This window comes from Acinonyx jubatus, chromosome C1, assembly GCF_027475565.1.
Source record: "Acinonyx jubatus isolate Ajub_Pintada_27869175 chromosome C1, VMU_Ajub_asm_v1.0, whole genome shotgun sequence".
NCBI classification, from domain to species: Eukaryota; Metazoa; Chordata; class Mammalia; order Carnivora; family Felidae; genus Acinonyx; species Acinonyx jubatus.
In genome coordinates, this window is record NC_069381.1 from 208,254,987 (window position 1) to 208,270,856 (window position 15,870).

General features: G+C 43.6%; 1 protein-coding gene across 3 annotated transcripts in view; it reads right to left on the minus strand.

Annotated features, from left to right (window-relative positions):
* PID1 (phosphotyrosine interaction domain containing 1) overlaps positions 1-15,870 on the minus strand; it is a 229,208-nt gene that overhangs the window by 105,936 nt on the left and 107,402 nt on the right. The gene's annotated exons all lie outside the window — the stretch shown is intronic.

The following is a 15,870-nucleotide window of genomic DNA, read 5'->3' on the forward strand; positions in this document are numbered from 1 at the left end:
TGTCTTCTAAAACACCACCACGCTTAAAAAAAAAGTTACTAAACTATTTCTAGCTTTATTGAAGTATAATTGACAAATAAAACTTGTATATATTTAAGGTGTAAAACCTGATGCTTTCATGTACCCACGCATTATAAAATGCACACCACAGTGATGCGAATTAACATAGGCATCACTTCACATATGTTGTCTCCTGTGTGTGTGGTGAGAACACTTAAGATCTACCCTCTGAGCAAATTTCAAGTATATAACATTGTTAGCTATAATCACCATGCTGTACGTTAGCTCCCCAAGACTTACTCATTCTGAGCAACTGAAACTTTGTATTCTTTGACCCACATCTCCCCATTTTCACCGCCCACCCCCAGCCGCTGGTGGCCACCATTTGACGCTCTGTTTCAACGAGTTTGACTAGTTTAGATTCCACAGGTGAGCTCATACGATATTTGTCTTTTTGTGACTGGCTTGCTTCACTTAGCATAATGTCCTCCGGGTTCATCTGTGCTGTCACGAGTTTCTAGGGATTTCTCATACAGTGTTTCTCCCCTATCTGTCCATCACCAAAACTGGACTGAAATCCCCAATCTTAGAATGGGTTCCAAGGGCCTCTTGCAGGGTTCCCCTGCGTGTCCTTTCCACATTCCTTACAATACCCATTTGAGGGGCCCCTGGGTGGCTCAGTCAGTCAATCAGCCAACTCTTGATTTTGGCTCAGGTCACGATCTCACAGTTCATGGGAATGAGCCCTGTGTCGGGCTCCACATGGCATGGAACCTGCTTGGGGTACTCTCTCTCTCTCCTCCTCCGCTGCTCCTCTCCCTTGCTCATGCTCTTGTGCCCTCTCTATCTCTCTCTCTCAAAGTAAACACAAAACGATACAATACAATACAATACCCATTTGACTGTTGGATGATCACTGAACCAAAACTAGAGCGGAAACAGGACACTCTGTGGCCTACGGTGTTCTACATCATCACCTCACTGTGGATGACCATACAAGTTGATGTCCTTCTTGGAAATAGATGGGAACTATTTGCGATAGATATTCTGCAGTGTCCATTTCTCCCGTCCACAGTCACAGCATGTCTGATCTCCCCGGTGGTTCTGGGCAGCTTGTCACAGGAAACACACCCAGGCTAGTGTGCTCCTGCCTGGGCCAAAGCGATCCGTGGGGCGTGTGCAGGTGACTCGATCTTATCTAAGCAGAGAACCTGTGTTTAGCGGTAGGAACAGAAGCAGAAAGTGGGGAGAAAAGGGGTAAGCGGGGATAATGGGAAAGGGGTTAGAGAGGAAAAGGATAGAAGGAAAGAGTAACACTGAGAGAAAAGAGAAGGAGAAGGGCAAGGAAAAGAAGGGGGAAGGAAAAATACAGTTTCCCTCCCTTGGAATACATGCATTCTTTTTTTCCGTGTTTGTTTATTTTGAGAGAGAGAAAAAGTGCGAGAGGTAGAGAGAGAGGGAGGGAGAGAAGCCCAAGCAGGCTCCATGTTTGTTTATTTCGAGAGAGAGAAAAGGTGCAAGGGGAGAGAGAGAGGGAGGGAGAAAAGCCCAAGCAGGCTCTATGCCATCAGGGCAGAGCCCAATGCGGGGCTCGATCTCACAAACTGTCAGATCATCATGACCTGAGCCGAAACCAAGAGTCGGATGCACAACCGACTGAAGCCATCCAGGTGCCCCAGAATACACGCCTTCTTAATCTTGCTTCAACATCATTGTCAAGACACTCAGCCTATCTTCAGTCACACTTAAAAGAAGGAAGAAAAGGATACAGTGTCCCAAATGCCACCTTCTTCACAGTGATGGCATAATCATCAGGTAACGAGTCAAACGCTGGAGGCTGGAGACAAATCACTAAAGATTAATGAGCTAGGTAAAGAACTATTTATCCCGCAAATAGAATGAAATACATTTCATTCTTTTCATAGAATCTGGAATTTTCCATATTTCAGATAGTGTTGATCTGAGGGTCTTTCTCTTGCAGGCAGCTGTGCCACGAAGTACCGAACAAGAAACCAAACACAGAAGAAGAAACTCCTACTTCTAAAAACCCTCAACACTGAGAAAGTCTCCTCTACTTGCCACAAAGAAACCTTGACCTATAGATGTGGAGTTTGCCCCAGCTAAGGAACCATCTCTGCTATAATAACTGGCTGCTGGCTGTCACCGAATCTCAGAGTCTGGCCAAAGTTAGATGGGCTGCATCCCATTTTGATGTCTTTAACACCCATGCAAGCGATTATGAATTCTTTCCTTACCTCTCCCAGGATACAGGAAGGAAGACTGGTCCACAGATAAAGCAGATAAATGGTAATTCTGCTTTTCCATCCATTTGTTAAGAGCATCACTCAGTCGGACAGGTCTAGGCTTCCTTACCTACCACATAGAATCCAAGAGAGGAATGTGGTCTGGACCTAAATATCTGACACCAGCTTATCGCTTTCTCCATCTAGAACAATATCAGATGTCAGTGAACGATCTTGGCATTTTCTTCCACAAAGCCAGGAAGCAGCCTCAGTGTCTGCAGCTCAGTAGACAAGGTCCTCTGTCTCCAAAGTCAGCTATGTCCGTGCCAGCAGGTACACAATAGAATGCCCCAGGTTGAAGATACAATAGCTCAGAACTTCTATTTACAGCTATTTTTGTCTTCAAAAATAAGAAATAAATGCAGCATTAATATGTAGACTACCACCAGCACCAGCTGGTCCACATGTCGGATGTGGAGCTCAACGTCTCCTACGGATGAGAATTCTATGGTAAAAAGGAGCTGATGTGGGCATCTCATGTGATTGCTCAGGTCATTATATATCACACTTGCCCATCTCGGTGGATTGATGGATCATATGATCTGGTTTTAACAAAACCCAGCTGAGATTCCCACAAATAAATGGCAGATTTAAGGTAATCAAAAGAATGCACAAATAAGCAAACAAGAAAATGGGATAGCCAGTACCCTCCCCTCCTCCCTTCCTTCCTCTTGGCAAGTGATCTTTTCTATCTTATTCTGGGGTGAAATGGATGATTTCACTTGGTCTAATAAGAGCAGCCAAAAATCCTGACATCATCAAAGCCATCTGAAATTTGGTTTTACACCCACTATTACTAAAAAACAGCCTTGCCTAACTAACGGTAATCATCCCAATTAAGATAGACATACATCACGTATTTCAGATTTAACCCATTCTTCTAAAATTTCCATTCAAAATCTTTTTTAAAATATATCTAATGTGTGGAGTAACCAGTACATAGATTTAACCTATATATTCATAAATTTACAGTGATCATTAGTGAATGTTCATTTCATTCAAATGGACACGTTTCATTTTTAAAAGAAAAATGCGTAAAGTACCTAGCAACGGACTTTAGTGACCGTGAATGAATAAACGAATCTTGTCTTTGTTGTTATGGTCTCAGTCTCGAAATTCCCTTCCTTTGACTCCTTTTCTCAGTGACTTGGGCATACATATGGCAGAATGAGTTATCTCCCTCCCTGCTCTCTCTTTTTGGAGACGTGACTCTCACTAAGGAGAAATGAAATGAAGATTCTGTTGGCATAAGAAATATGAATACACTGGATTTTTGCTATAGAAAAGAGTCGATTTTTGTCATAAAGACAGTCTTATAGAAGGTTTATATGCAGGGTCCTGAAGCCCCCTACAGCTCCCTGCCCCCAAGCCAAATCCTCCTGAAGGGCCAAGAGCCTTGGGAGATGGGGCTGCAAGGAAGGGACAAGGAGTAAAAGCTCTTTAGGAAACTTCTGGAATCAGCATGAGAAGGAAGGGACAGAGGAGAGAGGTTTTTATACACAAGCAAGATGGGCTCCTCATTAACTGGTGGGCTGACCAAGCAAAAAAGTAAACACATGTTCTATACCATCCCATGACGAGACTAACAGTCGCAATGCCTTTGTGATAATGGACAATGCTTTTCCTGCCCTAACAAATCTTATGGTCCAGCCAGGTAGTGACATGCGAGAATTCCAGCACTGCTCATAAGCATCAAAAAACCAAGTTTTAAAGAGAATTCATCAATCCATCAATGTGGGGAAAAAACTAATTTCAGTAGGATCTTTAGCTCACAGGTAGCTTTGCTGTTTCCCAGGATGATAAACTTCATTTATCCCCATTATTTCCTGAGCAAATTATTTTCTAATTCCTGGATTTGGTCTATGAAGATGCCTGGTGACTCATAAACGTCAATCTGACTAATGTCTCATTTAGAGATCTCAGTGTGCACAGAAGCCCTGACATCATTTCTCTTGCCAAGAAATGAATGTATAATATTTTCAGTAAAAACAAAGAAATGAACAGCCAGCACACCAAGGAACACATCTGCACCTGTTGTCACAGTGGTTTTTATCATTAACTTGCTAGGTAGTCGGGAGTTGAAATACTCACAGATATAAGAAGAAATAACTGTACATATTTAAGAGAGCAGTTTCTGATCTTTTTATGATCTGGGTTACTTATTACCACATTCACATCAATACCTCCTTTGCTACCATGTTGTCTATAGTTTATTGACCCTTCCACTCAAACGAAGGGGAAGCTATATTTGAATCACAACTGTAACTTATTTCTTTTTTTTTTTTATTTTTTTTAACGTTTATTTATTTTTGAGAGAGAGACAGAGCATGAACGGGGGAGGGGCAGAGAGAGAGGGAGACACAGAATCCGAAACAGGCTCCAGGTTCTGAGCTGTCAGCACAGAGCCCGACGCGGGGCTCAAACTCACGGACCACGAGATCATGACCTGAGCCGAAGTTGGCCGCTTAACCGACTGAGCCACCCAGGCGCCCCGACTGTAACTTATTCCTATAGCTCTGCTCTTGTGAGAAGCTCAAAGTACTTTATAAATATTTCTTTAAACTTGAAAGTTAGTTAAGGGTCACTGTTTCCATGTTAGATAAAGATATAAAACAAGAAAAGTTCAAACAGCCAAAATTAGCAGTTTAGAGGGGGCTGAACAGTTGAGAGGATAAAGGTGACGAGTTGACCTTAAATATCCATGTCTTCTCCAGGGGTGCCTGGGTGGCTCAGCGGGTTAAGTGTCCAACTTCAGCTCAGGTCATGATCTCGCGGTCCAGGAGTTCGAGCCCCGTGTCAGGCTCTGTGCTGACAGCTCAGAGCCTGGAGCCTGCTTCGGATTCTGTGTCTGTGTCTCCCTCTCTCTCTGACCCTCCCTTGCTCATGCTCTCTCGCTCTCTCTCTCTCTCTCTCTCAAAAGTGAATAAACATTACAAATTTTTTTAATTATCAAAACATAAGGAGCAAGAAATGCAATAAAATCATGGTGCCTTGACCGACTCTTCGTTCATCACAGATATTAACTAAAATTTCAGAAGTAACTATGTTAGGAAAATGGAAGAAGGCAAGTGGGTAGAGCTCTTCCAGATCTCAATCTGTATCTACTCAACTAGCCAAAAGATATTACTGAAAATGGTGAAAGTATAGTGTCTGAACTATGAAGGTAAACACAAAAAGAAACTGCTAAAATCATTACAGGTGGAGCAGGACTGGGGCATGAGAGGGACAAAGGGGACGGGTGAACATCTTAGGTTTCATTTTTCATTACTATTTGATGGGTTATTTTTAGCTCTACAGGGATTGCTTTGATACAATTTTAAAGCTTCAGGCAAGAAAAAAAAATCACTCGCAAAGAAAGGCTAGGTTGATATGAGATTATATCCAGTCTATACGAACGCTTCCTTATTTAATGCACATTTCCATTTCACAAACAATGAATGAAACCAGCCTTTTAGGAGCAGAGGGACTGACGCTGTAACACGTGAGTTCCTCTAGTGTGAAAAGGAAATAAAACACTGAAAAAAAATGACATAACAAAAAATAAGTAGAAAAAAATACATGTATACATACTTGGAAATGTCTTTTAAGCATGAACTTCTTACGTGTAAGCATCATATTTGCATCAACCAGATTTTAGCTTAAAGCTATCTTGACCCTGTAACCTTCTTGAACAAGTTGTACAGTCTCTGCTGGAAAACCATAAAGTATATTATTAATTAATAATTATTAATAATTATTAATATACTTTAATAATAAAGTATATTATATATTATTATATATAATATATAATATATATAATAAAGTATATTATATATTAATAAAGTATATTGGTTTTCTGCATGGCGTTTCTATAGGTTGCCTGACAAATGAAGTCGACCACAGAGAAACTGTATTTTATCCACAGAATTAATCCAGGAAAACATGTAAAATAATTAACATCTCCTCCACATAAATAACAAATCCTCCTAAATTCAGATAATGATTAAATTTTCAGGACTAAACCGACAAATTGTTTCAAAGACAAGCTATCTAAACAGGAATTCACGAGGGGAAAATAACTTCATAACAAGATACTTCCCTCCGACACACACATTATGCTCAGGATATTTCCGCATCATTTTCAAAATTATCCTTAAAGCTTTACTGAGAAAAGGGGGGAGGGGTGTGAAACATTAGTCACATTCCCTGTGGTAGAACTGTGGATCTTTCTTACAAATAGTCTAATATTCCCAGTACCCTGGACCTACAAACTACAAATGGTCAGGACTTTGTATAAGAAACTCATGATTCCATTCAAAATTTGAAGCTCTCTCTTCCGTTTCAAAAATTTTGATGAAGTAAACAAGATAAAGAAATTTGGCTCAAAATAGGGGCAAGACACTTCTGCAGACTGATCCCCCTCATTTTTCTATTTCTTTAAAGTAATTTTCTGAATTCCATTGAGAGTATTTACTTGGGCACAAGAAATAAGATAACCTAAACAACTGATTAACTAGAGGCATTATATTTCTTTTTGCTTAGAAATTTTTACATTTCTAGAATTCCTCATTTACAAAGAAACAAGCTACAGCAGGCTGAGTAAGACCACTCAAAAAATATTTGGTCCTATTCCCTGGAACCTGACACGTTACCTTAGAAGGGAAAAGGGTCTTTGCTGACTTGATTAAGCTAAAAGTCTTGAGCTAAGGAGATTATCCTGGACTATCAGGTGGGTACCAGATCCAACCACAAGTGTCCTTACAAAAGAAAGGCCAAAGGAGGTTGGATATAGACAGAGGAGGAGGCAGCAAGTGTGGCCACGTAGGCAGAAAATGGCGTGGTCTGGCCACAGGCCAAGAAATGCCTGCAGCCACCCAAAACTGGAAGAGGGAAGGAACCAGTTTTCTTCTCCAGTCTCCAGAGGAAGCTCCTTGACACCTTGATTTCTGCCCACTGATACCAATTTTGGACTTCTGGCCCCCAAATCTGCGAGAAAATAAATTTCTCGTTATTTTAAGCACCAAGGTCGTCGCTAAGCAGCCTCAGGAAACCAGCACATCATCCATGCGAAAGCATCTGAGTCGGCTGACAATCATTGTGCTGAACACACCAGATAAGTCTGACGCTGGACAAGTCACAGGTTAGGCGGGAAAATGTCACCTTCCCAGAAGCTACAGAAATTCCGATTTGGTCAAAAAGAAGACACAAACGTCTAAGTTGGGGTGACTTAGAAGAAGCTGTTTTCCAAAATGCTCCATTTAGAATGGAGTTTCTTCCATGTAGCTCTCCCTGCAAACTTTCACCCAAAGAAACATTTCTCCTTAAAAGTTATTTTTAACAACTAATTACAAATGTAACATTTGTTGGAAAGTTAGAAAGTTGCAAAACGCAAAAAAAAAAAAGAAAAAGAAAATCGAAAGTTTTACCCATAATCCTACTATCCAGGGATCACTTCTGTTCATATTTAAGTAGAAGCCCTCTATTAGGAATGTTTGCAGATAATTATTTTACTTTTATTTTATTTTACAAAAATAAAATCCTATTAACATTTTGCAACCAGCTATTTAATTTACTTAACACATTATGATCATTTTCCACATCAGCATAATTTCTACAACAGAATTTTTAATGACTGCGTATTCTCCATAGCGTTGTGAAGCAAAAATATTAAAACATCTCTTTCAGACGCTTCCATTGTTTTCCCATTTTTCACTAATGAATCTTTGCTGCTCTCCCAAGAGTTTTTAAAGGCAAGAAGTAAAGTAGGCAGTGACATTTGGAGATACAGGAAGATACAGTCTTTGACACTGGCCCAAAGGTAAAGCTTTAATGCCAAATTGGGTTCCCTGGAGTAAAATGGTCATTTTTCAGCCACAGTCCTCACCGTGTGGGGCACCAGGAAATAGTTTCAAGGTGTCAAAGATGCCCAGGGGCGAACAGCAGTACTGTACCCACCGGGGGAAAGAGTAGCCCCATAAAGAAGTCTACAATCCTACTCAACCCGCAGGATGAGAATCTACGCCCTAGATGCTTTTATCAGAGGAAGTGACGCTATCCCCAATATGAAAAGATTTTAATCACCAGAAAACAAAAGTGAGCTCATGAAGGGTGAAGAAATTTGCTGAAGCCACCACAGCTGTCAGTGGGAAGACCAAAGTACAGAATTCCAAGTCGTAAGTCGAGACTCACAGCCAAAAAGTTGACAACTACAAACAAAACATCCTTCCCCGCCAGGTACCACAGGTATAGCGTAAGTAGTGCGCATTTCAAATATAACACAGAGACCAATCCTAAAACAATACGCGGGAGCTTCAGCTGTCCCCAGAGTTATATCCATTTTCTCCCCTCGACACTTGTGAGACCGGAACAGGGTGGTCAACAGAGTAGGCACTTGTGTGTAGGATTAAATGAGAGGAGTAAGACTGAGGACAGTTTCCACGCCTGGTGGGCAGGAACTTCCTCTGGTTTTCATAATGTTCCTTTTCCAGTGATTCTTCTTGCTGTCTCTGGTCCTCAAATATTAGAGCGGACACATGGCTACATGTGTAAGCATGTGAGTGGGTGTGCCTGTCTCGCTCCTTTCTCTTCCCATGGCCCCATTTTCCTTGAGGGACCAGACATCAATGAAATTCCAACTCCATGTAACGAGGTGCCCTTTGGGTGTCGCCCAGGGGTGGCCTCACAGATATTTTGAATTTCACAAGCTTGAACTCACGACTTCTGAAAACTTGCTTCTCTTTCTCTACCTTGAATAATGGGTTGCCAAATTAGAAACCTAGAATGAAAGCCAGAAGGAGGGGGGCAGCCTCAACATTTCTCCACTGAACAAGAACACCGCCACCATCCCCCCCCCCCTCCGACCAGTAAGACAAAAAAGCCCCTCAGTGCAGAAGGCCAAACCACATGCTAGCTGATGGTCATTCATGACTGCCTGCACAGGGGCCCTGGGGAGTAGCCTAGTGTCAAACTGAGGCTCATCTTGTCTGGGCAAGAACATCCCCATATACATTCAAGGGGATGCTGTAATAAGGAAGGAAAGGAACTCCTTGCCCTGTAACCTGAGGACACTCTGCATTTTCTTTCACAGCCATTGCTCTTCCTACAGAATGTATTTTGTCTGCCCTCGGGTCATGCAGCCTTTTTTTAAAAAAAAGAGCCTTTTTTACCGTGGACTGTGGGATCAGCCTCTCACCAATTGCAGTCGACCCAACCCCTAAATGCACATTAACCAGATACTGGGTCAGCTGTTTTCTGCTTGGCCAGAAAGCCGTGTAAGGCGTTCCCTATAATCTCCTTAACCAGGACATAGCTATTTGATTTCCCACAGCGGACACTTCTGTTGCCTCTCTAGTATCTCCTTCCCTCTTCCCTCCTGTTGGAATTTGCAGATTCCAAAGCAAATAAATTTCAATGATGTAAGTCAATTCCAGTTAGGTTTTCTGTTATTTCAACCCAAAGTACCCCAAACCACTGTTTATCTTTGTGTCCCTATTGACATCTGAAAATTCTGAGAGTGCCACAATATATTCTTATAGGTGGAGAAAGAAATGAATGAAGAAAATTTGGAAGGAAGGGAGGGAGGGAACAAGGGAAGGAGAGAAAGAGAAGGTCAGAAGATGTAGAGGTCAACACAGTCAAAATTGCAGAAAAATAAAAGCTAGTCTCTTAAACAACAGATGTTAGCTCATATCAACGTTTACCTTTCCACATTTGGGGAGACAAGCTAGAGTAAATATGCTTTCATTTGTCTACAGGAAAGTTTGGGAAAGAATAAAGAGAAAATAGATTGGAATTAGATACCATTCACTCTGAATCTAGAGGTTCACATCTTGGCTTACACCAAGAGACTTAAATAACCAATAAAGACTACCTGCCTGAGTCTTACTTCATATGTTACTATTCTTTCTTTTACTTGTATTCCGTATTGATAGCGAAATCAGAAATGTATTTTGCAAGAACATCTGCACAGTTTGCAGAATGGGACTCGTGCAATGCCCCAAGTCGCCTACACCAAAAAAGCCTGCAGAATGCATTCGGTGAGGCTGATGACACGGTATAATCAGTGTTTCTCCCTCCTATGGATGAATAAAATCATGGGTCTTTGGCTAACATGAAAAAAAAAATGAGAAAACGTGACTAGTCCTATTTAATGCTTCTTTTTAATTAAATACATAACTGATCAAAGAAGCAGAAAAATACATACGATACAGGTGAGGCTAATTTTTAAACAGATTTACATTCAAATCAGGAGCTCTTCTCATGAGTAGGATTGCTGGAAATCAGTCTTTTCTGAGACTGGCCACCTCATGCGTATGCAAAGCGGTAGGATTTGAGGAGTGCCTACAAAGCCTTCAGCTCAGAAACTTCTCTTCACCGTCCCATGCAACTGGAAAGCAACCACATCCTTCTTGAGGGCTAGGTGACTATTACTGTTACTCTTAAATGCACGAGCCTCAAAAAGGGTCGCATAAAAAGTAATATGGTATGTGAATCCCGAGCTCCTTCTGGGGAATGACATTGTTGGATGGCTTCTGCCCTCACCCATGGGAACAGGACAGTGAGGGTCTTAGATGGGGCTTCACAGGATGCTTAGCCAGGTGCCTCACTCTGGAGGAGATGAGATTTGGGAGCTAGAGCGTTCTGTGGGAGAGCAGGCCCAGGTGAGGCGCCGGGAGGTGGGGGTGAGGCTTTAGTGACCGTGAGGGCACAGAGGCAGCTGTATGCCTACCAAGCTGCAGAATGCAGACAAGGGGACTCTTGGCATGAGCAATGAAAGAACAAGGTGGGGGAGGGGGGAGTGGGAAGAAATATCTTGAGCTCGATTAGCCCAATTCACCACCACCTCCCAAAGCCTGTCTGGTGGACCAGAGGAACATCCCTCCTGGAGCTCTATCTCAGGACCCTGGCTCCACCCAGCTGTACCGAGCGGGTGCAGAGGAAAGACAGCCAGGCAAACCAGAACAAAGGCAGGCTGGCTCAGATCCAAACAAGAGAGCTGTCGCTGCGGATTTTCCCGCCTTTCCTTCCTGCCTCTTTCCCCTCTTGTCCTCCCCAGGTACATGTTTCCCATGCTACGTTCCTTCTTCAACTTACCGGAGTCCCAACACTCAAATCAACCACCCTTCCCAAACCTTATAGAAGGTTTTAAATAAAAGATAAATGTTATCAGATGTGCGAGAGCCCCAATTATGGCTCAGCATATTTGTTTCGGCATGGGTACTATTTTGCTTTCGAACTATAAACACCGTAAAGCTGGGGACTATTTCTGTGGAAGGGGTTTGTAGTTCAGTGTTCACATGGGCATCCAGGAACTCGATGGGCATTTAGTGTTTTATTTCATATATGTGTTTTATAAGGGATGTGACTTTCATCATAGTCTCTCTCTTTCTCTCTCTCTCCCTCTGTCTCTCTTGGAAAACCAAATTTGAGGACCTGAAAGGAAAGCAGGGGTAAATTATATGGTACTTTCAGTACACGTTCCCCACGCTTTCTGGGTTTTGTGAGCAAAGACAAAATTCTACTCCACTTACACACACGGTCAATTTGAGTCTTGGACCTTTAGATAAGAGAATGCCTGAAATACACTGACCTTGGTTCTGGTCTATCAAAGATACGGTAAGTGAGGCTTACAGAAGCAAAATGACCTTCTAAAATCACATGACACAACTGGCCAAAAGAGCTACCTTAGGACAGACACGGGAGCCACTCAACGGTCATTGCGAGGGAGTGGAATCTAGAGGGGAGGTGCACAGGCTGTGGAGCCAGACGGATGAAGTTCAAATGCAGGCTTTGCCAGTTACTCCCTGGATGCTCTGGTATAGGAAAGAACTTCTCTATGCCTCAACTAGCTCACCTGTGAAATGGGGCCACAGATGGCACTTAAACCACTGGGTCATCGCGAGGACCAAATGGGTAGTTTATATCATGAAAAGTGCATAGGAGAGTGCTCAATGTGTTAATAAACTTCAGCTCTTTATTCGCATTATTTCTGTATAATTAGTATTTTCTTACTAATTATGATCATCACCGTCATTATCTCATTTCCTAAAGACTTTGAGAACTCCGCCAAGTAGGCCCAGAAGGGAGTCAATCCGAAACAGAACAGCGCCCCCTGTAGGACGAGGCCACAGACACAGGCGCTGTCCTTCAGGCACACATCTGCAGCCCAGTTCTTTCTTGTACGCCGGCCCCCTGGCCAGCTGTGGCAACCCCATTCCGACCACACAATGGCCAGCTAGCTCCGTCCTCCATATCCCACCTCACCTCCCCCTCCCCGGGTGTGACTCCACTTCTGTCACTCGCGTGGCTCCCCTCACACATCAGGTCCTCAAGCCCCACGCTTCTCCCGGGCACCACAGCCTTGTAACCTGCACGGTCTCTTTGTTTTCAAATTTTTTAAGTTTACTATTTATCTTGAGAGAGACAGCACAAGTGGGGGAAGGGTGGAGACAGAGGGAGACGGCGAATCCCAAGCAGGCTCCACGCTGTCAGCACGCAGCCCGACTCGGGGCTCAAACCCACAAACCCATGAGATCGTGACCTGACTTGAAACCAAGACTCAGACGCTTAACCCACTGAGCCGACCGGGCACCCCTGCACAGTCACAGTCTATTTTTAAGTGCAGGTTTCTTTTTTGCCTGCTTAGCTGAGCACCTGCATCAAAATCTCTGGAAAGAAGGTCCAGACACCTGCCGTCTAGGGGTTTCTGATACACGAGTTTCAGCAGCACTGGGATTCACTGATTTCAGGCACTCGTCTCTTCCTTCTACTTGGCTACAAACTACATTACCCACACTTGCCCACTTGGACGCCTTTCTCCACAATTCCACGTCCACAGTACAGTAGGTTTTTCAAGGACGATTAATCAAATAAACGTTTGCTAACAAGTCAGAGAGCCAGCTAGGATTCTGTTGCGCGAGGCCGGAGAAGCCAGGTACGACAGACCATTGCTGCTGCTGCTGCGGAATCAGACACAGCAGCTGATACTCTGAAAAGCCCCAGCAAGAGTAAGGGCAGGCCAGTCCTAATGGTACGCAGGGGGGGTGTGCAGTTAAATAACTCCACTCCAACAAAAAAAAAAAAAAAAAAAGGCAGCCGTAGAGGAAAACACACAAAGACCCAGCTGCCCACAACATGAATAGCCTGGCAGGGCAATCCCATCAGGACCCACGGAGAATACAGATCAGAGGGAAAGGGGGAGTCTGAGTGGGCCAGTGCCTCGATGGTGCTAAACCATCATCCATTTTCAGCCCCTTGGCCTTTGCTTCCTCCTGGCTCTCTCCCTCCCCAAATCCACCGTTATGCAAGCACAACTTAAGAGCTGTTTAAGCCCAAAGAACTAGCACTGTGTGAATATGGAGGCTCCCGTCCGCCGGCCCTGCAGCTGGGCCTGAACGACATTGTGCTCATTATTCGTGGCAGGCGTGAGCCTGAGAGAGAGAGAGAGAGAGAGAGAGCTCCTTCTGCAGCTGGCATTTTGTGAGCTAAGTTACTCGTCAGAATCCAAGAGGAAACACTGCATTTTGTTCCTGTGGATGCCTGGGGGCGGGGGCAGGGGCGGGGGTGGGGGGAGGTTGGGGCATTCTAAACAGAAATTTCAAAGCTCAAAAGTGTAACTTTGTCATTGTCTTTGAACAAAAGAATATGACTCGGAACACAAACAGGATATTATTATTGCCGATTAAAGAACTGTCAACCCCAGTGTGTTCAAGTTAAGATGTAAATGTATAAAGTGCCTTTGTAGAACACAATTTGAACAATGACACATGGGGGGGGGGGTCTTCCTTCAAATAGAATCCTAAAGCTAGAGCTGGCCCAGATTATGATTATCTGCACCCGGAATCTCATCTTCAAGATTTCTAGGGATGGAGAGTTCAGAAACTTTCTACAGCCCGGTGGTCTGTGTTTTTCACCTTGGAGGCCAAGGTCTCCCCAGTGTCCAGGTGAAATCACGAATGATCTCCCTTTGTCTACCCAGCCCCACTGACTGATGCCAAGGCCACCTCATTCTCTCGGGTGTGTTCTTCTGAATTCCTTCTATTTTTTTCCAACATCCTTTTAGAAGTAAAATAAGCGAACACAGACCTAAGGCAATACACGGAAAAAAAAAATTACTCCATGCATCTCGAACCCTATGCTCCCTTTCAGGAAAATGATAGTTTTTATTCTCCTAGCAAATATATATCTGTCTAGAAAATCTCTCTCTCTCACACACACACACACACACACACCTCTTTCATATCTTGATTGGATTGCTAGGCCTTTCACTCTATAACTGCATCCCCCCCCCCATTTAAACATACTCTGCAGACTTTACCAAAGGCACCTCCCCTCCTTTCACTTGTCCTTACTGACTTCATCTTGCTTCTGAGGGACCCTTTTCCCCAACAGGAACAGAATTCAAAAGGACTCTGGGAGCCCTCTAAAGGATGTATAACACAATTTGATCTCATATCACTTTCAAATTTAGCGAGTACTTTCCTAATGCCTTTGTATCATCCATTTACCCAAAGCGCTGCATACACGGGGACCTAAGACCAGTTCCACAGACCCACGGACTCCTGTCGAAGCACGGCCTCTGGCAACTGCTCTTTGGAAGCTGAAAGTTCACCTCAGCAAAGTTACCATTTACAACCACTTTTGGGGGGCACCTGGGTGGCGCAGTCGATTAAGCGGCTGACTCCTGATTTTGGCTCAGGGCACCGTCTCACAGTTCATGCGTTCAAACCCCACATTGGGCTCTGCACCCACAGCACGAGAGCCTGCTTTGCATCCTCTGTCTCCCTCTCTCTGCCCCTCCCCGACTCACTCACACACTCTCTCTCAGATCTCTTTCTCTCTCTCTCTCTCTCTGTCTCGAAAATAAACACGTTTAAAAATTTTTTTAATAAAAAATAAATAAATAATAAAATCACTTTTTTTTTTTTAACAGAGTCCTCTAACCCGCTGGCCTAAATCTCTCTAACGGACCCGCACAATAATTAGAACAGAGTCTAAACTCCTTGCCTTGATGACACCACACCGCACAACACAACTTTCACAACTCCCCGGTCCCGCTGCCCGTTCTTTTCCGTTACAAAGGACGCCAACACCATGGCCACCTATGAGAATCCGTGCTCCCCGTCCCTTCGGCCTGAAAGATTCTTCCGCAAGTTCTTTTAGACTGGCTGTCTCAACCGCCAGTGCTCACCTACCTGTATTTTCTCTTCCCTCCTCCCCAACTGGCAGTTAAACGCCACAAAGATGCTGGCGGGAGTGCTCCACTGACCCCAGTGCTGGGCCGAGGGTAAGCCCCCAATGGATATTTGTGAAATAAATGACCATGTGTGGGGTTTTGTGTACACAGCCATCACTCAAGATTTCTGTAGCCTCCAATCTGACCACAGCTATGCAAGACCTGGGGAGGGGATGGAATATTCTGGCAAGAAAGATAGATGGATCTTGACTTCCCTAACCTGGAAACGCAATAAGGAAAGGAGTGTGTCTGTAAGGTTACAAAAGAAACCCACATGCAAACGCGCATTCTTGTTTTATTTTCTTTTCACTACTCAAAACAAAGTTCTACCCCTTATTTAATTTTTACTCCTCC